At 42.3% G+C, this 23736-nt stretch overlaps 1 protein-coding gene across 1 annotated transcript in view; it reads right to left on the bottom strand.

Annotated features, from left to right (window-relative positions):
* tenm4 (teneurin transmembrane protein 4) overlaps window positions 1-23736 on the bottom strand; it is a 1444950-nt gene that overhangs the window by 546742 nt on the left and 874472 nt on the right.

The following is a 23736-nucleotide window of genomic DNA, read 5'->3' on the forward strand; positions in this document are numbered from 1 at the left end:
TCCCAATGAGCCAGTGGTGTTGCCGCAAGAAATTCATTATCCTGAAATGACTATGCTCAGTGAATACGTCTTCAAATGCAACATCCCACCAACTGCTACTCTAACCTTTGGTGAAACTCCATTCACCACAACCCCATCACTCACCAACTAACCACCTTTTCAGACACAAAAGTATCATTCATCTGCTCCAATACACTCAAACACACAGCAGTCTTGCAATCTTCACAACTGTTTTGCCCAAATTGCATGTGCTGCCAACTATTCAACTGTACTAGCCACAGATTACATTGACACACATCTGTCTCTCTCCTGCAGGGCAAGTTGTTGCACAGTCAGAGTCAGGAGGATCTAATGGGCATGAGACGGAAACAGCTGCCTGTCCTAACTCCCATGGAGGTGTTGGTGCTAGCCATTACTGTTTGGCCATTGGTAATATAACTTCCAGTGGTGGGCTGAAACCATCGAAGCAAGCAGTATCTTCTTAAATAATCCTCATCCTCAAAAGTCACCTCCTGCATATCCTGCACTTTCATCTGATTTACAAGATGAGCTCGTGTCAGTGTGAATCTCTTACACTCGCCGCTTCTCATACAATGGCTTTACCTGTGCACCTCTTCCAGTTCAGATAAGTACAACTCAGCCATGCAGTGAAGGAAAAGCAAGCAGACCATGATAATGAATGCACACATTCACTTGATTTCACACACAGCCTGCAGCTCTAGCCGCTGCACAATTTGGAGAACAACATGGAAGTGGGCTCTATACTGTATATCGGGAGACACCAGGCAGAAGTGGCTTGCTGCAAGGCACGAAGCCGGGAAAAATTAGGTCACCAGAGACCAAGGTCACACTTGAGTTTATTCTGCAAAGGATTCAGATGAGTACATCAATGTAGCAGGATTCAGAAAGATACTGATGGGTATGCACCAGTGAAAACTGCCAGGAATCTGCTTGTAATGTTGAAGGACTGGGGGAGTCAAGCAAACTTTTGACACCAGGCTTTGTAGAGTCTGGTAGTCATCTTTTAAGTAGAAGTAGAAGTGTTCTCAGTCAATATCATTCTTGCCTTTAAGTCAGAAGGTTGTGGGTTTAAGACCACCTTCAAAAATTACACTGACCCATCGGTGCAGCACTGACAAGGTACTGGATTGTCAGAAGTGTCAACTTTTGAAAAGATGTATTCTGAGGACTTATGTTTTGCTTTGGGTGGGCATGTAGGGTCCATGGAGACACGAGAGAGACTGCAGATGCCGGAAATCTGGAGCGACACACAAAATACTGGAGGAACTCAGCAGGCCAGGCAGTGTCTGTGGAGGGAAATGGACGGTTGACGTTTCAGGTTGAGACCCTTGGTCAGGACTGGAAAGAAAGAGGGGAGATAGCCAGTGTAAAAGGGTGGGAGGGAGGGGGGATAGGATGGAGCAAAGGTGAGTGATAGGTGGATTCAGGTGAGAGGGAGGTAATAGGTAGGTGAGCGAGGGGGAGAGTGGGAATGATGTAAGAAGCTGGGAGGTGATAGGTGGAAGTGATAAAGGGCTGAAGATGATGGAATCTGATAGGAGAGAACAGTGGATCATGGAATAAAGGGAAGGAGGTGAGGATGGGAAGAGGAATGTGTGGGTGATGGGAAGATGGAGAGGGCTGGGGAGGGGAAAGGGAAGGGGTGATGGGGCTGGTGAGATAAGGGATAAAAGGGGACAGAGGGGAGTGGTTACCGGAAGTTGATGTTCATGCCTTCAGGTTGGAGACTACCAAGGCGAAATATGAGGTGCTGTTCCTCTAATCTGTGTCTGGTCTCAACTTGGCAGGAGAGGAGGCCATGGGCAGACATGTCAGTGTGGGAATGGGAAGTGGAATTCAATTGATTGACTGGCCACTGGGAGATCCTGGCTGGACAGAGTGAAGGTGCTTGACAAAACGATCCCCCAATCTGCATCGGGTCTCACCAATGTGGAGGACGCCACACTGGGAGCACTGGATGCAATAAATGACATTGATGGATTCACGTGTGAAGGACTCCATGGCACTGTTTTGAAGAATAGCAGGGGGCTGATCCCTCAATCAACTACATTAAAAACAAATCTGCAATATTTGGCCACTTGTGGGACCTTACTATACACAAATGTGATATGGTGTTTCCTACATTACCACTTTGATTTTCAACTGTTTGGTGCTGAGTGCTCGGGGACATTATAAACAGTGCTTTATAAATGCAAGTCTTTCCATTTGCACGGTTGTGAACTGATCAGTAAGTAGTGTCTGATGGCCAACATCGCAGCTTCCTTTGAAACACCTAATGTCTAAGTGCTGCAGTGGAAACTCAGTTTCCTGTGAACTCAGCTGGGTGCCTGCACTGTGGATGAGATGTTCATGAGGGGCTACACTTCAATAATTCTCCTCCCACAGGCTACAAGGATTGTTGAGGCATTGCTGTGGGGAGTGACTGTGGCTCTGTGGAAAACCAGCGCCCTCTAGGAAGGCAGCATTACTCTTCAGCCCTTTTGTTATTCTACCAGTCAGCTTGCTGTCGCTTGCCAGCCAAAGGTGCTTATACTGAGGTGATGAAGTCTGTAGACAGGCCTTCAAGGCCTGGAGTTGCTTGAGGTTGTCGTCCTCCAGGTCAGCTGCAGTTTCCTGCAATGAAAGGTAACAATCTTCAACTAACCAAAGCTGCCGTCACTGGGCAAGTGCTGTGTAGATATGCACTAGGACACGGACCAAGGGAATGGAGAAGGGCAGTTGGTTGATTTTTCTGCAATATAACATGGACAAGTATGCAAATTTCATCTTGAATTTTATGTTTTGTTTGTTTTATTTTGGACGTTTAATGGCATGTGGATTTGGTTTACAGTGTTCAAAGAGTTCTTCACAGACATTCCCAGACAAGGAGAGCTGGCTTAGGATGCATCCACACTTCTATCCCTCCTGCTCTTGCATCTCGTATGCTTCCCTTGCACCCTGGGGCACTGAAACTGAGGTTGCATCAGTAAACTTGATGCCTACTCTGCCAAATCTGCCACCTTGTCCCAGAGTAGGTTGTGTGAGTGTCACTTCAGCACCATAAGAGTGTGCTCTATCACACTCAATCTGTCAGTGTTGAATGCTTGTTCTACATTCCTGTGTATTATTCCCTGGAGTCTTGAGCTAAATGGAAAGCCCTAATTATCTTGCAGCCAAACATGGTTTATCATGGTGCTGTAAATGCAGTTCTCACAACGGACCGCCTCAAAATGAAATCATCATGATTGATGCTGGGATACTAGGTGATGACCTGTGTGATTCACTGGCTTCAGTCACAAACCAGCTCAATGCTCAGGGATTGGAGTCACTCCCTGTTGCAGTGGATCTGCAGGTTGCCAATATGGAGTTTGCAAAGTGTCCGGTATGTGTGCTCAACAACACCTTCAATTATGAGAAAACCTATAATCTTAGCAAAACCACGTACTCTTCCACCTGCTAGTCTCCTGCATGTGGGAACGAAACACACCTCACTTTCTTTAAATGGATAGTGTCAATGACATCCCATAAACCCCAGTGAACTGTTTGTGATATACATAAATGACCTGGATGAGAATGTTGATGGGTGGGTTAGTAAGTTTGCAGACAATACCAAGATTGGTTGAGTTGTGATTAGTGTAGAAGACTGGCGATGGATACAGCGGGATATAGATCAGTTGCAGATGTGGGCAGAGAAATGGCAGACGGAGTTTAACCCAGATAAATGTGAGGTGTTGCACCCTGGTAGGACTAATGTCAAGAGGCAGTACACTCTTAAGAGCAAGACCTTTAACAGTGTTGAAGAACAGAGACACCTTAGGGTGCAAGTCCATGACTCATTGAAAGTGGCTACACAGGTAGATAGGATGGTTAAGAAAGCTTATGAAATGCTTGCTTTCATTAATCGAGGTATTCAGTATAGGAGTCAAGAAGTTATGATGTGTTTCTATGGAACTCTGGTTTAGCTGCATTTAGAGTATTGCGTGCAGTTCTGGTCACCTCACTATAGGAAGGATGTCGAGGCTTTAGAGAAGGTGCAGAGGAGGTTTACCAGGATTCTGCCATGATTAGAGGGCATGAGCTATCAGGAGAGGCTGGAGAAACTTAGGCTCTTTTCTCTGGAGCGGTAGGGGCCAAGTGATGATCTGTTGGAAGTGTATAAAATTATGAGGGGCATAGATAGGGTGGACAAGTAATATCTTTTTCCCACTATTGAGCGATCCAATACCAGAGAGCATGCATTTAAGGTGAGAGGGGGTAGGTTCAGAAGAGATGTGAGGGGTATGTTTTTTACTCAGAGAGTGGTGGATGCCTGGAATGCATTGCCTGATAGGGTGGTGGAGGCAAATTCATTGGGGGCTTTTAAGAGGGGCTTGGATGGGCACATGAATGAGAGGAAAATAGAGGGATAGGGACATTCTATAGGTAGGACGGATTAGCTATGTCGGCACAACAGTGTGGGCCGAAGGGCCTGTTCTGTAATGTACTGTTCGTTGTTGTATGTTCTATGAACTGCAAACTGTACAATATTGCAAATATCTTATGTTCTCTTCTGGAATTGGCCTGACACAACCGTAGGGAGTTGTGGACACAGCCCAGCGTGTCACGGAAACCAGCCTCCCCTCCATGGACTCTGTTTTTACCTCTCGCTGCCTTGGTGAAGCAGCCAGCATAATCAAAGACCCCACCCACCCGGGTCATTCTCTCTTCTCTCCTCTCCCATCAGGCAGAAGATACAGGAGCCTGAGGGCACATACCACCAGGCTCAAGGACAGCTTCTACCCCACTGTGATAAGACTATTGAACGGTTCCCTTATATAATGAGATGGACTCTTGACCTCACAATCTACCTTCTTGTGACCTTGCACCTTATTGTCTACCTGCACTGCAGTTCCTCTGTAGCTGTGACATTTTACTCTGTACTGTTATTGTTTTTACCTGTACTACCTCAATGCACTCTGTACTAACTCAATGTAACTGCATTGTGTAATGAATTGACCTGTACGATTGGTATGCAAGACAAGTTTTTCACTGTACCTCGGTACAAGTGACAATAATAAAACAATACCAATACTTAACATCCTCAACAGCCACTAGCAATGCTATCTCTCTCAGGTGTGGCCTTAAGAATGGGCGCTTACCTTTCCCAAGAGCTATTCTGTAATTGTTTGAGGCAATGTCAAATATTGCGCAGTGCCTAAAATCAATGTACGAAAACAAACCTTTTTTGGGAATGCAATAGTAGAAAAAAATGTTTTATGCAATCACAGAGATCTAATCTACTAAAGTGCAGTTTACAAAATGAACAGATGCCTCCTATGAATAGGCACACAGGATTTGCTGCCTGAGCTAACCATACCCTATTTAAAATAGTCTCAAAATTATATCCTTACGTCACACTTTATTCTCATTGTCACAATGTGTAACATTTACTATCTATAAAAAAAATGCCAAAGAATGTCAATGGGTCCCACAGGGTGAAAATCGGGATGCACTTGGTTGCTATTATTTTCTTTGCTTATATTAATATAAGCTGGAATGCTGTTGAAGGAGTGGAACGCTGGAAACTCAGGATAGATTTTAACATCTGTGTTACCACAAAAAAAATGGAAACTTGTTCAGCTTTATCAGACACTATTCTGCCTCTCATATACTTTTAAAGTTGCTTTCTCATCCATCCTTTAATGGATAATAGCCAAATCCCAGCAGACAGCAGTTTTTCATCCTGTTCAATTTCGTTTGGGTAAAAGCAACAGCTTCTTTTGATGGTGCTGTACAAAGAAAGTCATTATTGGTAAAGTGTTTCTGGCCTTCCATCTACCCTACTCCAGTACTACTGTGTCAAACTTTTTAAAAAATCAATGACATAAATTTGAAGCAATTTGTCATTTACTATGCTGGTTACACTGGTGTGATACTACTGAGCCTCCCCTTCCTTCCAGTCTTTCTGTTTATATTTTAAAAAAATCACTGCTACACATTTTGTAGGAAACAACTATTCTGCTCATTACCAATCTTTTGCTGTAAGATTCTCTGTTACAGTTCTGGAGTCATGGAGTAATACAGCAAGGAAACAGGCCCTTTGGCCCAACTTGTCCAGACCGACCAAGGTGCCCACCTAAGCGAGTCCATTTGCCCACGTTTGGGCTGTATCCCTCTTAACCTTTCCTATCAATATGCTTATCCAACACTTGTTGATTAATTAGATTGAGAGCATCTTCTGTAGGCATGAAATTTTGATTGGTAGCACTGATTACTTGGGCATCATTTGTGCTGGTTGGGTACCAGGGTGATATTTGAGGCAGACTCCTTTTATTTTTGAGCATGTCTTGTCAGATGCCAATTTGTAAAGCTGTTTGACTGCATGTTTGGAGGCTCTCCCTGCATCTTGTGGAATGTCCTCTCCGTCCTTTTGACCAAAGCTACAGATGCTGCATTGGGAAACCAAGGAGAGTGCTTTGTATTTCTCCCTTACAGTTTTCCAGGTTACCCTCAGTTATAAAACATCAACTGGCACACATTGCAGCTTTTAAAAGGTGTCGGCTGGCATCATGTCGTTCAGGATAATTATAATCAGAGCTGGTCACTCACAGTACTGGCCGGCTACTGAAGAGCGCAGCCAATGACTAACACAATTAGCACTGGATAGACATGTTAATTGGTTGCTGGCCACATTTTGCCAAACAGGCAAAAGTTAATTGAGCATCATGATCTTTGCACCTGATTTTAGGGCTATCAAATTTCGGTATCTAAAGATGTAGAGGTGCAGAAAGTGAACTCCTCTCCATTCCTTTGTTCAACCCTTTATATGTCACTGGTGTCACATTACCTTATTGCATGTTTCTTGAGTTGGAACAGTGCGGACCATAGACTAATGAAGGTGCCTTTATGATTTCACTCTGATTGGCAGTGAATTACAATCAGATGAAAGTGTCTGTAGAGTGAGATTGTTTCTTTCCTTTCTTGTGCTCGGGATGGAGTACTCGTACTGCTAATATAGTTTGTCTAAAGGGCAAATTGGTAGAAACAATGTAATACTGATACAGATGAACTTCTGTTGAACTAGCTTTGGAAGAAGAAAAGTCGATAATCTCCAGCATGCCAATGATGAATATTTGATTGGCAACACAGGAGCATGAACTCAGCAGCTGGTGTGGCACAAAGTGGGAGTGCTGGAAGACATTCAATGACACGCAAGTGATGCAAGAGGGCAATAGTGAAAACTTATGGGAAATTGCTAACTGTCTGACTTTATTGAAAGCTTTGACTATCTCGAATCCTTTAACATCTGTTTATTACTGTTCAAAGCAAATTGAAAAATAAAAATTAATGGCATAATAAAAACAAATCTTACAGATTCAACAGGGAAAAGTAAGGCTAGAAGTAAACATGCAACCAAAGTTTTCACAAGAAATGTCCTTCTGCATCCTACAGAACACAGTACAGTGAAAGTTAGTCAGAAGAAAACCATCAAAGGATTTGAAATGTGGTCGCACTGTCAGCTCCTTAAAGTTATCTGGCTAGTGAAGAGGCACCAGATTTTCTGAGGTGTGAAGATAGACTTGAATCACTGATGCAGGGATCTTTGTGAGAGGCTGTTGGTCAGCAAGACGAAATTGGTGAACTAATTTAACCCACTATTCCAATTTTTTTGTGTGTGGTTTACTTTAAACAAATCTGTTTGCAGGTTTGCAGATGGGTGAAGTCACAGGGTCTGACAAAGTGATAATCCTTCTTTCTTGACACGAGTCTTGAGAGAGTTTATGCCAAACATAGTCTCTGGAGTTTGTGTTCAAATCTGTCAGATCCTGTATGATTATAGTCCCACTTCACTCCAATGTGAGAATGGGCTCATTTATATCAATGGCCCTCCAAGATGAGCAGTTTAAAAGAAAAACCTTAAAAACCTCATATGGACACTCACCACTTTAGACAGAAAGCTTGATAAAAGGAGGTGACAACACCCATAAATGTTGCAGATTGCAACATCAGATAATTATCTTTGAAAACAAGATTCTGTACTGCACTCTTGGAACTGAAGCAGATAAGGTTGTCAATTTGGAACTGTACAGATAAAATCCTCCTTTCATCATTGACCAAAAGGTACCAGGAAGGTCATTCGTCCATCTTCACTCAATAGTCCAGAACAACTCAAAAGATCTTACTTTGCAAATGGCAGTTGTTTGTTCAATAGTTCTAGGATTTTGTTTATACTCATCTGTCTGGGAGTATTTTCTTCATATTGTGAAGAGAATTTGCCTGAAGAAGGACCTTAAGTGCAAATATGGAGGTTTTGAAACAAAATTTCATGTTCAATACAGTTTGAATTTTAAAATTAATCTCATCTCCTGCTTTTCTTTTTAATTTGCCTCTGTGCCATAATTTTCCCATTGAAAAACTGGCAGGCAATTTGACTCAGACCTTTTTGAATTTGAAGCTGTAAGGTTTGTGACTCATGCTCTGATTTTTCTTTTTGTTGCAGGAAGAGCCTAGTTTCAGCTTTCCTTAAATCCACAGAGAACTCAAGTAAGAAAAACATGAATGTAAAGATAAATATTGGAAAGTCATAAGTTGTCGGTGAGGTTTTGCAAATAATGGATTTGTATGTGAACATTGTGCTTCTGATCTCTGGCTATTTTGATAAGCTGCTGCATTACAGGTAATTGTGGAAAATAAAAGCTCATGGTGTCAGTGGTAACATTTAGGAATGGATAGAAGAACGCTTAGCTAAAAGGAAACACGGGAGCATAAATGGGTCTTTTACCTGGTTGTCAAGATACAAAAGAAGTGGTGTGTCATATGTTTCAGCTTTGGGAACTCAACTTTTTGCAGTTTGAAGACTTTGGTAATGGCAACAAATCCACAGCTGTGAAATTTGCTGATGAAACAACTTATTTTCCCGCTAACTTTTGTTAAGAAAAATAGGAAAGCTACAAAAGGATAGGGATGGGTTAAATGAGTGGGAAAAGATATGGCAAATGTAGCATCATGTGGGTAAATATGAAATTGTCCATTTTGACAGGAAAAATAAAATGATCATCCAAATGATGAGAGGATGCAGAGCGATCTGGGGGACCTGGTGCATGATTCATAATGGATAAAATACAGGTACGGCAAGTAATAGGAAAACTAACAGAAATGTTATTATTTATCACTGGCGAATTGAAAACAAAGAAGATAGAGAGTTTATGCTTCAGTTATATTGTATAAAGGTGAGACCTTATCTGGAGTGCCACGTACTATATTGATGTCCTTTTATCAGGGAAGATATCATAACATTAGAAGCAGTTCAGAGATTTACCAGGCTAATGCCTGGAATGGGTGGTTGTATTATGAGGAAAGATTGGATAGTCTAGGCTCCTATCCATGAACGTTTCAAAGAGTGAAAGGAATGGCCCATTTAAGACAAATATGAAGCAAAAAAAAACTGCTGGAAGAACTCAGCAGGTCAGGTATCGTCTGTGGAGGACAATGGACAGTCGACATTTTGGGTCAAGACCCCTCATCTGGACTGAGAGAGTAGAGGGGAGATAGCCAGTATAAAGGGGTGAGGGGAAGGGGTGGAGCAAGAGCTGGCAAGTGTCAGATGGATCCAGGTGAGGAGGGGTGATAGGCAGATGGAGGAGGGAAGAGTGGAAATAGTGACATGGGCTGGGATTGTGATTTGTGGAGACAACAAAGGGCCGCAGATGATGGAATCTGAAAGAAGAGGAAGGTGGAGCTTGGTACCAAATGAGGGAGATGGGGTGGGCAGAAATAGAGGGAGAAGACCCAGTGGAAGGAACGCATGGGTGGTGGGCAGATTGAGTGGGTGGAAGAAGGGAAGGAAATGGTGATCGGGGCTGGGGTGGTGGTGGTGTGTAGGTGTGGGGTGTGTAGAGAAGGAACTGGGTGGAGTAGGAGGAGAGAGAAAAATAAGAGACAGAGGGGTAGCAGGTTACCTGAAATTACAGAATTCAATGTTCATGCTGTTTGGTTGTAGACTACCCAGACAGAATAAGAGGTGCTGTTCCCAAGGGGCTGAGTTGTTTGCTCCTGCTCCTAATTCATATATTTGTATGCAATTTTCTGCATTTTAGTCTGGAGGGTTGACACCGGAATACACAGAAAATTGCAATTATTGGCTTGGCCAACTCCCGGAATCTTTCTTCATGAGTGCATTCAAAAGGTTGAAAGCCAGAATGTAGTCTACATCTTCCTTTGGGAAAGGGCTGAGTGATCGAAGAAGAAAAAGGAAATAAAAATGGAGAAGAAGTTTCAAGGGTTTGAAATGTAGAGGCTAAAAGGGAAGCAGCAGTTCAGGGAAGGAATGAGCAACAAGGATGAAGCCAGTGTCAGAGAAATGAAGAGGGCACCAAGCCGAAGGGAGACATGAAGGATAAGCACTTAAAGGTTAACGTTGAGGACATGGGCAAGGAGTGTCCATGAAATTTAACAGAGAATCGGTTAATAGTGCACCAAGACTAAATCGCAGCTTAGAGTTTTTCAGAAGACAATGATTTTTTTTTAAAAGGAGCCAGGTGATACGGAATGAAATAGAGACTTGGCAACATCATGTGTGAAATCTACAAACTTTCTTCTTGTGTTTTAAAATTAAAAATAGAAAATTAATTCAGTTTACTTCATCATTAATCCTCTGTCATGTACTCTTGCTGCTACCATGCAGTTGTCAGTCAAAGAGGAAAATGGGAACGTATGGATGGAAGAGGAGGGTGTACAGGGCAGGTTGCCATTCTTCAATACAGGAAGGAGCTAAGAATAGACGACAAAAACAAATTAATTGTGTGTCAATATTCAGCAGAAAACAGTCAAAAGGAAGAATAGGGAAATCATTAGAAAGCAAATGTCTTGTAAGTTTATTTCTAAATAACAGGTTTGGGGTTTAGAGAATAGTGTGACTGTTATTAAATTCAGCTCCAGATTCACAGAAATATTCTTCACAATAAATGAAATGATATTTAAGATACTCAACTGGCATTGAGAGTCACATTGGTAATTAAAGAAATCGGTTGTTATTTACAATAAATGCAGTTATTTTATTTCTAAAATCTGTGAGTAAAACTTAGCTAGGAAGATATTACTCACAATTCATTGCTTCAATTCATTAACAGCCTGATTTAAAAATAATCTACCAATCAGCTAATATTTTAGTGTGAAACTTACAGAATTATAGCTGGAGGATAAATCATTTTGTGCGTTAGAGAAATAAAAATTTCATCTAAACGTATACACCAAGAAAATTAAGCCATTTTGTACAAGTGCACTAGTTTAACAGCACAGTGCAGATAGGAATCTTAAAAGCATCTGTGAAGCATATTTGCCAAAGTGAATTTCTTGGTAGAAAACAAAACCTTTGAATGTCATTGACCAAGGCTTTGATTTCACTGATGACTTACTCTTCCACTGTTAAAAATCCAACCTGCATCTAAAGAGGAAGTTCACAGGATCCTAGAATACCTACAGCAATTCAAATATATTTCTCACTGGTAGGTATCTACAATTTAAAATGAAACATTAAACCTATCACTGCATGCATCTTATTTTAGAATTTGTTGCTTCATGTATAATTTTTTCACAGTCTTATTTTCAAAACTGGTGAAATATTTTGAAATAATGTTCCTTTATTAGGCTATCATGGTGGGATCCTTCAATTGCTTAATGTGTAAAAAGCCACAGAGCAGTACAGATGGTCAAATGGACCAGACAGTATCTAGTTGATTGATGATCCCCTTGAGTTCCAAGGTTTTAGAATTAGGAAGATAGTCATCATCCCTCTTCTTGATCACTGTTCTGTGAGAAAGTGTGCGCATGTGGATCACTGTGTATGGGTGGATTCAGGTTCAGCTCTGGCATTCACATGACCAAAGAGCCTGCTCACCTTCATTGTCATGGCTCAGATATAAAGAAGTAGGAACATGTTCTGCTTTATCTGGTTCCTGGGTACACAGCAGGGTCAAAAAGGACCAATTTCAAGATCCTACATCCAATTTGTGTTTACTGTATCTGTAAAAGTGACCTTGCAAGAAGCTGCCTAAAAAAGCAATGGTTACCTTAGATATGTAAATAAGGTCACTTGGTATGGATGGTCAGGCTTGCCTTAAGTAAGTCGTCATGACCTAAGAAGTCACCACTGAAAAAAGGTAGGTTTAAACTAAATAAAAGCTTATTTTAATGTTGACATTAAAATAAGCTTTTATGTAGTTGATATTGACATAAAGCTTATTTTAATGTTGACATGACACCTTGAGGAAAATAGTTGGTAGGTGCATAAAGTGGCAACATCGTTGGAGATAAACTATCGTATTGTTAAAGGAAATACTCCAGGATATGTCATGAGCTTTGACATTGTGCACAAAATAAGTATTTTTTACATGCTGAAATCTTATGATGCAAATAATTCACATTTTCAGGAACAGGAAGAAAATAACTAAACAAACAAATTTATTTTGGGAATGAATTGGACAATGCCTATTTAAAAGCTCAGAGAAGCCTTGCAAGGTGATAAAACACATATCTAAGATAGCGTCACTTCTAAGAATATGATCAGATCGTGTTTTATAATCCAACACCATTTTACATGAGGAAGCAATTTTATCTCAAATAGTGTGAGCTGTTGCTTGAGTGCTGTTCACAATGTTCAAATACACCTTTGTATCCAGTCATGAGCCTTTGAAAAACAAGCTGGCAGATGACAATTATTATATAGGTCAAAGTGTTTAATTTTTAAATAATATCATTTTGCTACAAGATAATCTTGAAATTCTATTTATTTTTGCTTCTGGTTTCTAAATTACAATTAGTTTACAGAATTAAACTCCTTGAATTTACTTTGAAACTTACTGCAGAGCCTGTCCTAATTTTTCAAAGTAATAAAGCCTTCCCTATGGCTCTGTGACAGCTCTGATAGAGACACATGCCTCCTTAAAGTGCTCCTTAGTGGAATCATTAACCATGGCAGCAAAGGGTATGCCTCGTCACCCACAAGCCATCTGTTTGCTTGACTATCTCTTTTTAAGAGCTTAGAGGGGACAAAATTCCTTGAATGAATACATTTTGACAACTTGCACTAAATATAAGATTGACATAATGGATGATTTGCATCTGGTTGCATGTAATCTACTCATTCAGTATGCTGTTTCCTTATTGATTATGATGGTTGAGAGAGCTCACAGTTAGGGATTATAGTGCCATGTGTCTGCCAACTTCTGTGCTCTGCACTTTGGGGGAATCTGACAATGTGATGAAACTTGATGGCTCTGTCACAATGCTGCATTTTATTCATGCAAAACTGTACGAATTCCCCAGCTCTCCTAATAAGTGTGTCAGTTATTCAAATAATATATTCTGGGGCGTCAGTCTGGGAGGTTTGACATAGATTCCCTTTGGTCACTTGAATTAAACCAATGGTACAAACATTGAATGTGGTGGGAATTGTCACAACAGTGCTGTCTGATCAGATGATCTAGCCCACAGGTCTTCATACAATAGTTGGCAGAGCTTGGCTTTGCCTTGCTCTGAAGGGCAGGCTTGTCATTAAGAACTCTTCAGTAAGATCCTCATGCTATGTTGTCATTAAGAACTCTTCAGTAAGATCCTCATGCTATCTGTGTGGCATGGGAATTCTCTAGACAACATGATAATAGGGTATAGGGCAAAATAAAAGGATTTTAGCTGCACTGGATGGGTGTATTTCTCAGAGGATTACAGGGCTTAAAACAGAAAATGCTGATTAGAAATTTGTTGCTGGTCTAAAACCCTCTGATGGTAAAATACAATGCAAACTTTTGGCTTTGATATTTAATGTGAGCGCATCAGTTGATGAGTGGGTGTTTGGTACAGGAGGGGCAGGATGTGGATTTAAAAAATGCCAAGGCACAGGCATTTCCTGAGCTCTGAAATTCACCAGTGAAATCCTGATGACAGCAAAGTTTCACAGGTAATTTTATAATCATGTTAGAATTTTACAGCTTCATAACTGCTCCAGTGAGTTGCAGTGAATAGTTCGTCCAACACCACCCACCCCCGAAACCCCCATAGGAATTGTGTTCCCTCATAAATCACAACAAATCCCTCACAAACTTTGAAAGAAACTTTGAGAGGATTAGTCCAGACCTTGTTGATGAAGTTGCGCTGTGCGACTGAGGGGTTTATGACATAGGAGCAGTTCACAGGAGACTGAACTCTGGATGTAGCTGATAGCAAGAGACTTGATTTGTCAAAATGTCAGTGGAAGAGCATCTCAGGAGGCTCAGGCTATTACACTATGTGATTGCAAATTTCTGCAGTGTCCTCGAGCTAGACTTACTGGACCTGGTAGTCACATTCTCCCTTTGACTGGGAGTGTGATCACAGCTTTCACGTTCTATGCCTTGAGGTCATTCCAGGGTTGCACCAGAGATACCTGCAGGATTTACAATTGGTCACTTAGGAATGTTTCAACCAAGTAACAAGTACCTGGCTTGTGATAACTGCTCACACTGACATTTCCATATATGATGCCAACCACAATGAAAGGATATCTGGATTTGCTGGCCTGAATGGGTTCCTGTTAATAAAGGAATGGGAACCAAACCATTGCCAGAGCAGAATGGAGTTTTATTCAATTGGAAAAGATTCCATTTCATTAAGGAACTGAAACCCCACAGATGTTTTCCAGGTCCGACAAGATACATGGATAGCTGCCACAATTCCTCTATCCTTTTGCACCTCACCCTCAGTAAGCTATTCAGTCTTCCAATTGGACTGAGGCAGATTTCTCGGGGACAAAGACTAATCGCTGAAAACCTGTTGCATCGAGAAGGTCTTTTAGATAGTTATTTATTTATTGGTCATATGTACATCGAAACATACAGTGAAATGCGTCTTTTCGCATTACTGAGAATGTGCTGGGTGCAGCCCACAAGTGTCGCCACTCTTCCAACGCCAACGTAGAATGCCCACAACTCCTAACCCGTACGTCTTTGGAATATGGGAGGAAACCGGAGCACCTGGAAGAAACCCACGCAGACACAAGGAGAATGTACAAACTCCTTACAGACAGTGGCCGGAATTGAACCCGGGTCACTGGCGCTGCGATAGCATTACGCTAACCGCTGCACTACTGCGCCTGCCCTAAAGTCTTTGGATGGGCTACATCCAGCCAGCAAGTGTCGCCACGCTTCCGGCGCCAACATAGCATGCCTAGGTCTATTAATGGGGCACCGCAAACAAAGCAATCTCTCTACCTGAAGTGTATGTAAGCAAGCCTCTGTAACATTGACCCCTCTCGGGGATCTTTCACTATACATTGACCGAGAAATCAAAAATGGTGGTTGCCTTCACAACATAGCATAGCAATGAGGGTTGTTTGAGGAACAGGTGGTGTAGGAGGAGGAGGATATAGAAGGAGGAGGAAGAAGAGAAGGGGGAAAGACGTAGCAATCATGGTGTAGCAGCTTAAAATGTTGCATGAGTTGCCCAAGATGCACTGATAGGTGCAAGGTTCAGTTAGACTGCAGTAATGACATAGAGATGGTATTTTTTCCCCTACATCCCTCTTCCAGCAAAACCAAGTAGACCCCATTTATATGTCATTTGCTATTCATGGACACAAAATTGCTGCAAACAATAAACTGATGTCAAATATTCATTTTACATAATTACATAAAATGGAAACTTTACACTGGCATTGCATGAGAATACTGTAGCGTACTGGTTGAGCTGTGACAGTTGTATTTAAAAGGCAGTTATCAGAAATGGTGACCATCAAACTACTCAGTTGCTGTAAAAATTCATACAAGTCCAACAATGTCCTTTAAGTTAGGCATCTGCTTTCCTAGTCCAGCCAATAGGTGAAATAAAAGCAAAAAATGTTGGAAACATTCAGCAGGTCAAGCAGAAAGAGGAAGAGAAATACTGTTCTAGGTTGAAAAACTTTCAGAGTCTTCCTCCATTTCTCATTCAGCAAATACTGCCTGACCTGCTGAGTGCTTCTAGCATTTTCTTTTTTCATTTTAGATTTCCAGCAACTGCAATTTTTTCTGACTTTCAGTTTCTAGCCTATATGTGACATCTGACTCACTCATGTTGCTGACTTTCACGTTGTCTCTAATATGACCTGGCAAGACATTTAATTCATGGGGAATCGGGGATGAAGAATAATTGCTGGTTTATCAGAAACATCCACTGTCCAACGGGCAAATAAAAAAGGCACGTGTTACAACAAATGTTTACTTTTTCTTTTCCCATCCTGCTGCAAAGTAGCTTCTGCAGAGCTCGAGGGAGGACATTTGCATCTGTGCAGTGACAGCTGAAATAATCTTGTCCAATGTACTTGGGGACTTCTTCATAGCTTGCTTAACATGCACGTGACATACTGAACTACAGTTAGTAAGGCAGACTGGTGGGGGGGGGGGGTGGGGGTAGGGGTGTGGGGTGGGGTGGGGTGGGAACTGGTTTTGGAGGGGAAGGAGCCCCATTGAAATGGAACAAGGATCAGGATGTTCTGAATGCGCCTCAGCACCCAACCTGCCTGATCTAGTGAGATAACTAAACAGCCAGCAGCACCAAATCCATGAGTTGGAGCACCACACACCTGCTGCTGATTTCTGTGGCCAGTTCCAGTCACATGTTCTTGGGTATCAGCTGTGGGATTCCACATCCAATCCCGAGAGAAGGTGACCTCCCTGGGTATCCTCACTGCTCCCTGCAGGGTATCCAGCAGGTCTTCGGTATTGGTATTGGTTTATTATTGTCACTTGAAAAACTTGTCTTGCATACCGATCGTACAGGTCAAATCATTACACTGTGCAGCTACACTGAGTTAGTACAGAGTGCACTGAGGTAGTACAGGTAAAAAAAATAACAGTACAGAGTAAAGTGCCACAGCTACAGAGAAAGTGCAGTGCAGGTAGACAATAAGGTGCAAGGTCACAACAAGATAGATCGTGAGGTCAGAGTCCACCTCATCAACTGTTCAATAGTCTTATCACAGTGGGTGATTCCAGGGATGCATCTATTTTCCATTTTCCTCTCCTCACTGGTTGTGCAGGTGACCACAAAACTCAAAACTTTCTGCTTATAAAATGTTCTTAAATGTGCACAATGTCATCCATTCCACTGAGTTACAGCCATCCATCAAATATATTGCAAAATTTAATGACTACCCCACTGCTCCCAACACATCAGGAAAATACAACCCCTTTCAGCATTTCACAGGCCACATCCTCCCATATGCTACCTTTTCATCAACTTTGCCTCCAACTTCCACCTTGCCCTCAGATTCACTTGGTTCATCTCCGACACCTCCCTCCCCTTTCTGGATCTCTGTGTCTCCATCTCTGGAGACAGATTACCCACAGACATCTTCTCCAAACGCACTGATTCGCACAGTTACCTTGACTACATGTCTTCCCACCCTGTCACTTGTAAGGACGCCATCCCCTTCTCCCAGTTCCTCCACGTCCGCCACATCTGTTCCCATGATGAGACTTTCCATTCTAGGATATCAGAGATGTCCTCCTTTTTCAGGGATTTCCCTTCCATCACCATCAATGCTGCCCTTACCCGTATCTCCTCCATTTCCCGCACGTCTGCCCTCACCCCCTTCCCCTTGACCTCACCTCCACATCCAACACATCATTCTCTGCAACTTCCGCCACATCCAACAGGATCCTACCAGCAGGCACATCTTCTCCTCCCCTCCTCTCTCCGCTTTCCGAAGGGACCGCTCTCTCTGCAACTCCCTTGTCCACTTGCCCCTCCCCACTGATAAACCCCCCGGCACTTATGCCTGCAACTGTACCAAGTGCTACACCTGTCCCTACGCCTCCTCCCTCACCACCATCCAGGGCCCCAAACAATCCTTCCAAGTGAGGCAGCGATGCAGATTGGGTGACCACTTCGTCGAGCACCTTCGCTCCATCTGCCACAACAGCAATTCCACATCCCACTCCCATACTGACATGTCTATCCACAGCCTCCTCTACTGCCATGTTGAGACCAGACGCAGCTTGGAGGAACAACACCTCGTATTCTGCCCTGGGAGACTCCAACCTGATGGCCTCAACATCGATTTCTTTAACCTCCAGTAACCCCACCCCTCCCTCCCTCTCCTTTGTCCTCCCTTATTCCTGTGGCTCCCTTCCCCCACCTTGATGACCTGCCCATCTCCTCTCTTCCCCTCCTCCATGCCTTATTCCATGGTCCACTGCCCTTTCCTACCGGATTCCTTCCCCTTCAGCCCTTTGCCTTTTCTACCTATTGCCTCTCAGTTTATTACATCTTCCCCCCCCTCCCCCACCCACTACCTTCCCCCTCTCACCTGGACTCGCCCATCACCTGCCTGCGTGTACTCCTCCCCCTCCCCCCACCTTCTTATTCTGGCTTCTGCCCTCTTCCTTTCCAGTCCTGATGAAGGGTCTCGGCTCGAAATGTCGACTGTTTTTTTCCCCCTTCGTGGATGCTGCCTGACCTGCTGGGTTCCGCCAGCACTTTTTGTGTATATGCTATCCTAGACTCTTTTTCTCCATCCTGTACCATTCTGTTAAAAGTGTAATCAAGGAAATGTCCTTAAAGGATCTTGTAAATATTTTATAGATAGATGTGTTCCCTGTGGAAAAAACCTCTGATCATTTCTGGGAAGGTTAGGTCATCCAAGACTCATGGCACAAAGAACTGCTTCAAACTTCTTCCATGTAAACAATAAGCACTCTTCTTAGTGACATGAAGCTGGAGCTTCTGTTGCAGGGCATATTGCCAGAATCAACCGAAACTGGCAAGAGGTACATCAACTTGCCCCAGTCACCTTATACAAATGAGCCATAATTTTTTTTGGCAATCTAAACTCTTTCTCCTCAGAATTTATTTGGCATTACTGCACAGTTTGGACTTTCTTCAATGCTCCTTATTCCCCTGAAGTAGAAGGTGCAGTCTTCCGATCATGCAATTAGTGAGCAGACAATTGATGATTAATTGGCATCAATGATAATAGGGTTAAAAGCTTTCCTTGCTTCTACCATGAGGACTGCAAGTTATGCAAGAGAGATCATGTCAATTTGCATATATTCAATTCAGTCCCAGTCAGATAAAGGAATTCAGCAAACAGCAAGACATCCCAATATAACTTTCTGAAGAAAATTCTTTGCACGGTGCTTACAAAACTTGTGAATGTTTTAAAAAAGTAATGCAAAATGTTTCTTGTCTGACTGAATTATTAATACTCCTTTGTGAATTTGCCGAAAATGCTTATGTTGTCAAAATTACCAACTGAAATGATGAAATGCCTCTTCGAGGCTTAATCTTCCACATAATCATTTAGTGATCTCATCAAATGCTTTAAGAGTTAGCAAGTATTTAATATGATGAATTGCACAAATGCATCTTTCAATGATTGTTTCTATACATCATGTGCATTCATAAGAGCTGCTGCATCTTGAATTAATGCATTTTTTTCTTCGCTGAGGCTTATGGTGTTAACATTTGCAAGGAAAATATGAAAGCAAAAGCTTACAAATGTCATAGCCTAGCCTAGTCTTCTTTTACCTACTGATGTCTTGGCTCTTCTTGCCAAGGCAACAATCTCTTTGTATGAACAATTAACACAATTAGTCCATCTAATCTGTCAGATGACCTCAGCAGTGTGATTTCATATGCATTAGGGAGAAGAAAGAAACCTTCATTCTACCTTGGATTCCAATGAAAATTGTTTTGTAAAAAAAGCCTCTTGCTCAGTTGAGATAAATACAGACCACCTGAATTGCCATGGCGACAGGAGGCCCCACATTGAAAAGGACTTGCTTTCTACAGAATTGCTTCTAGCTGATTGCTAGAAAAATGTTTTTGGTAACAAGAAAAATCCAGTGCTATCACAACTGGTTGCATGTGCATTTTTCTTTTTTTGTTGGTTCCAAAAGGGTAGATAATGAAGTTATTTGTATCTGTTCCAGTAACAAATAACCGAGCAATTTTAGGTACTCACCACAGCTAAAAGAATTGGATGCTACAACCACTGCTCCTGCCCAGAACCAGCTATGTGCCAGTTGCATTCATTTTAAACAGTGAAATGAGTTGAACAGAGACTGGTAATTGTGCCAATAAACACCAATGCTTTCTCTTCTGGCTTGAAGGACCTCCCATAGTGGAAAGCATGCTTAATCTCAAATACTTTTCACTGTTAAGATCTCTCTAGTCACTGCTGAGCTGAGCTGTGAAACCATTTGTCTGCAAGACAACAGACCTTTGGGATCAAGGCAGTACTGATGGAAACCAGCCAGTAGATCTTCCCAGATACATCACCGACTCGAACAAAGATCCAAAGAATCCAGTGATAAATTGCTATTTCTGATACATCAGCAAAGAGCTGAGAATGTCATTTGGTGCATTCAGTAGGCTGTGTTGGGGTTTAGGATCATTGCAACTTCCTTCCACAAGATAGGAGAATGTATGACAATGAATCCCATGCAAAGCATTTGGGTTACCTGGTTGTCATTACTGAGTATGTGAAAGCTGTGAAAAGTATGCATGAGGTTGGAGCAGTGGTAAATGAGTGCAAGTGTGGAGAAGCACATAAAGGGGATTTAGAAGCTTTGAGATTGTTGGCAAATCAGCACAATCAGAATCAGGTTTATTATCACTGATTTATATGTTGTGAAACTTGTTGTTTCATGGCAGCAGTTCAGTGCAAAGACACAAAATTACTAAAAATTACAAAATAAACAAGTAGTGCAAAAAAAAGGAATAATGAGGTAGTGTTCATGGGCCGTTCAGAAATCTGATGGCAGAGGGGAAGAAGCTGTTCCTAAATCACTGAGTGTGTGACTTCAGGCTCCTGTACCTCCTCCCCGACGGTAGTAATGAGAAGAGGGCGTGTCCAGATGGTGAGGGTCCTTAGTGATGGACCTTGTTGAGGCACTGCATCTTGAAGATATCCTCGATAGTTGGGAGAGTTGTGCCCGTGATGGAGCTGGCTGAGTTTACAACCCTCTGCAGCCTCTTTTGATCCTGTGCATTGGAGCCTATATACCAGGTGGTGATGCAACCGGTCAGAATGCTCTCTGCTGTACATCTGTAGAAATTTGCAAGAGTCTTTAGTGACATATCAAATCTCCTCAAACTCCTAACAAAGTAGAGTCAATGGTATGCCTTCTTTGTGATTGCATCGATGCGTTGGACCCAGGATAGATACCCCAAGATGTTGACTCCCAGGAACTTGAAGCTGCTCACCCATTCCACCACTGACCCCTCAGTGAGGACTGGTGTGTGTTCTCCCGACTTCCCCTTCCTGAATCCACAAGCAATTCCTTGGTCTTGCTGACGTCGAGTGTGAGGTTGTTGTTGCGGCATCACTCAAGCAGACGATTTATCTCCTGTACGCCTCCTCGTCGCCATCTGAGATTCTGCCAACAACAGTGGTGTCACTGGCAAATTTACAGATGGCGTTTGAGCTGAGTATAGAGAGAGCAGAGCATGAGTGTCAAGTGAGTAGAGCAGTGGGCTAAGCACGCATCCTTGAGGTGCGCCTGTGTTGATTGTCAGCGAGGAGATGTTGTTACCGATCCACACTAACTGTAGTTTCCCGATAAGGAAGTCGAGGATCCAGCTGCAGAGAGATATTGAGAGGCCCAGGTTTTGAAGCTGTGGATTAGTACAGAGGGGATGATGGTGTTGAACGCCAAGCTGTAATCGATAAACAGCAGCCTGACATATGTTTTACTGTCGTCTAGGTTCTCCAAAGCAGATGGAGAGCCAATGAGATTGTGTCCGCTGTAGACCTGTTGTGGCGGTAGGCAAATTGCAGTGGGTCCAGGTCCTTGCCATAACCAATATGATGCATTGAGCAGTGCTTGTGGCTCTATTAGGTGGGAGATAACATCTGAAGATGCCTTCACTGACCTTGACCATTCAACTCCTTGTGGCACTGATCACTAACCCTTTGGGGTTCACATGGAGCATTGGTCACCACAGGCAACTTTGAGCAAGTGTGAATGGAAGTCTAGCACCTTCAGAGATCACACAAAGTGACAAATTTGGAAACAGAAACAAAGGGTCAGCTAAGACCATCAGTCATTATTAATCTTGAAGAAGCTGTCTTGTCACAATAGTTTTATCACCTTCTGAATCCAGTGCAACAGGGTATGTTCCTCCACCCCTCTGCACTCACAGTTCCTGATGCAGGATCTCAATTCAAAAATGTCAACCAACTATTTGCCTCCACGGATGCTGCTTTACGCACAGAATCCTTCCTGCAGTTTGTTTTTGCTCCAAATTCAAGCATCTGCATTCTTTTGTCTCCTAGTTCCTACATTGTTTAGCAAATTCAATCAAAACTATTAAATACATGAAATTTAATGTCTGAGCATTATTTGCAAGATTGCCATATCAAGGGAATGGCTTGCAAAAATGCTAAAGAATTTCAGCTGGCACATAATATCAGTGTTCATCTGGTACATGGGCAATCTGCAGTGGTAATAGTATTAGCTCTAAGCTAGATAAAATACGAGATAAGTTATTTCTTTATTAGTCACATGTACATTCAAATACACAATGAAGTGCGTCTTTTTGCGTTACTGAGAAAGTGCTGTCACCATGCTTCTGGCACAAACATGGCATGCCCACAACTCCCAACCTGTACATCTTTGGAATGTTGGAGGAAACCGGAGCACCCAGAGAAAAACCATGCAGGTACACAGGGAGAATGTACAAACTCCTTACAGACAGCAGCGGGAATTGAACCCGGGTTGCTGGTGCTGTAATAGTGTTACACTAACCGCTACACTACTGTGCCACGGTACTAAGCCTATGTCACGTGAACAAGTTTGGCATAAAAGGAAGGGCCATTGGAAAAACTGCTATCAATGAAATGCACATCTCCAGTTTGGAGCAGAGAAATAATTCAGCCACAAAGACGGCATATAGCCTCAGTGTGCAAGGCTAGACCAAAGACAGAAGAATAACGTTAGCCATGTAGCTTCTCACCAATTACAAAATGCCACAATAGAGAGTCTATTACAATATTGATGCACTGTGAAGAGCAAAGCTTAAATGCAACACTTATGACCGAGAACTCTAAATACAAATGTGTAAGTAGCCCTCAAGACCCATTCTTTGGTACAATGAGAATGGTGTGGACAACCTCCTGTTGCAAGTGGACAGCCATTCAATACAGATTGAGGTAAAGCATTGCGTCTCTCAGCACTACTGAATGGACTTTACAAAACATCACATTAATTCTCACGACACGTGGTTTTCCCAAGGAAATTCCGTCAGGTAATAAGCTCATTATGAAATGAAATGGGACCAAAATTCACTTCTCCTATCTCTCAGCTTCTCCTTAAATGGTGAAAGAACAGCTGAAGAAACAAATGATGCAAGGCAGGTCAGGTCTCATTATGAAACATCAACACTCAGAGACTTTTTTTACCCCTAGTTACAGATCAATGCCACATTCTGCAATAGGATACAGTCCTGCAGAAATGATAATGCACTGAAGACTTAGGATGAGTCTGTGTCTGGTGCAGATAAGTCTGGAAGGAAAGGTGAAAGATTAGGCAGTTGAAATAAAGTAAATATCAGGGCATATAATATGAAGAGAAGTAGTTCAGATGACAAGGTTCACTTGTTGAGCCCTGCAGTAAGGTTGAAGATGAGAAAATGGGATAACAGAAAAGTTGTGGTTCCAAGAACTATCTTGCAAGAGAAGGGTAGAGATTAAAACAAAGATTTTTATATAGATCACTTGAACTCAGAACACAATACTCAAAA

This window comes from Pristis pectinata, chromosome 11 (genome assembly GCF_009764475.1).
Source record: "Pristis pectinata isolate sPriPec2 chromosome 11, sPriPec2.1.pri, whole genome shotgun sequence".
NCBI lineage: Eukaryota > Metazoa > Chordata > Chondrichthyes > Rhinopristiformes > Pristidae > Pristis > Pristis pectinata.